Here is a 2,188-nt window from a genome sequence, read left to right on the forward strand (position 1 = left end):
ATTTGCATCTATGCTCCGTGTTCGTAGCTCCAGCTCATTATTCTCATTGGATTTAGTCTCTTTCTTTGTGTCATTATTTCAGAAAGCTGTCTCCGTATTAAGGAGAATCGCTCTCTCTGTGCTGAGCCGTGTGCGTTTCCCCGGCTCGCGATGCTTCATTTTTCTCTGCTTGCTGCGTTTCTGTCTTTCGCATAATCGAGGTGATTCCCCCGCGTTGTAACCGGACTCATTTCTCCCAGGGCTGGTCAATCTGTTTTTTCATTCTTCAGTTTCGGGATTTCTCCTCATAGAAGAGCGTGAGAAACGGATGCGCCTTTGCCTTGTGTGGCTCTCCGGTTACTCAAGGAGACTCAGAAAATGCGCGTTGCTCCCACCATCAAAGGCACTGTCTTTGTCGCAGGCTAAACTTTCATGTGTAATTGTATCTATTTCTGGGTTTGCTGTTCTCGTTCGTTAGCCCGTCTCCCCATGCGCTGACACCCTCCTCTATAATTATAGAGAACTCACGGTGTGTTTTAATATTTGACAGGTTAGCCCTCCGCCCACAACGTTTTATTTTAGGGTTTTCTTGGCTAGTTTCGCTTTTTTCTCCCTGATAAACTTTGTAATCAACTTGCCTACCTCTAGAAACAAATAGAGAAGCAATTTTATGAGACCTTAAAAAAAAACGAAAATGAACAGGCCGGCCCAAAAAATAACCTTCCCCCTTTTTTGAGTTTATTTCTAGGGGATCGTTTTATAGCTTCCTCCACAGATGTCATGTAAATTCATTGATTCCGTCTAGCTTGCAGCGAGCGGTCACTGGAGGGTCGGGGTCACTGGAGCGGTGAGACAGTTCTTGCTTCGATTGGAGAAGTGGCTTCTCTGACACGCGACTTCGGCGTTTGTCATACGGAATTTCCTTTGACTCTCCAGTTCGTCGTCCACAAGCTGTGCCACTTGGGGCGCGTTGCTTAGCCTCTCTGTGCCTGAACGCCCTCCTCCGTGAGTGGAGACGAGCATCCCCAGTCCGTTCACAGCCTCGTCTTTTCCCGCCGAGTAATGAACAGGATCCAACTCGGCCCCCGTCCTTGTCATGGGCGCGCCCCGGTCCTAAGCCTCTTAAAGTCCTATTTTCAAAGTAGACAGCGTCAGGGAAGTGGCCAGTCAGGAGATCGGGACTCTCCTCCAAGGCACAAAATTATTCTCCCTCCTCGCCGAAAGCGAAAACCAATAGATGACATTTTATGTTGGCATTTGATATTCTATTATTTTGAACCTTATTTCTGGAGAAAGTACATGTATTTACATAATTGGATTCTGATCCGAAAGAAATGGAACCCGCTAAACTTTTGAGGCTGACTCGCCACGAAGAAACACCTCTCTTTTTCCAGTATTTCACGGAACGGCTTCGCCAAAATACGGCCGAGAAAAATACGACAACGCCCATCCCCTGGCATTTTTTTTTCTTTCGCCGGGTCCCAGATGTCATTCTTATATTCTTCCACATGGGGAAGGAAAAGTGAAAACTAATTCTAGGTTTTATTTAGAACACTATTCAAATATTTTCACTAAACATAACTACGTGGAACACTTGTCACGTTTTCATTCAGCAAATATTTACCGAGAGCCACCGCGCACGTCTATTCGCGCTGCGTGCAGGGCGTGGGGGGTTCCCCAAGCCTGGCGCACCCCTGGCTGGAGTCCAGACGCTCACGTTTCCGGGATTAGGACAGAGCTGATTCCCAACCGCGCGGCCTGATCGCTTGTCTGTCTATCATTTTCGATCGCGCAGTTCTTAAGCCTTTCCTTCTGTCCGTGCTGTCTACACAGCAGCTCCGAGCCGGATTCAGGATCAGCCATGGGAAGGACGTCGCTTCTGCGGGGTGCTCAGGGCAAACCCCGAGGCGAGCAGCGAGGGAATGCTGCAGAGGGCGACATGGAAGGGCCTCCGGAGGAGGGGACACGGGGGCGGGGTGCAGAACGGGGCGCCGCAGGCTCCCGCATACAGGGAGCAGCCCCCGCAGAGGCTGCGACACGCCAGGGGCCGGCCAGAAGCCACTCATGCGCCCAGCCCGGTGTGCCCTGTGGGCGTCAAAAAATAACTCTCCTCCCGCCTTCTAAGTCCTCTGGCTGGGCTAACGACCCAGTTGACATGAGACGGATTAACGGGAAATGTCCAAACTCATCGCGGACGTGCGTGCGGGGC

This window comes from Pteropus vampyrus, unplaced genomic scaffold (genome assembly GCF_000151845.1).
Source record: "Pteropus vampyrus isolate Shadow unplaced genomic scaffold, Pvam_2.0 Scaffold299, whole genome shotgun sequence".
NCBI classification, from domain to species: Eukaryota; Metazoa; Chordata; class Mammalia; order Chiroptera; family Pteropodidae; genus Pteropus; species Pteropus vampyrus.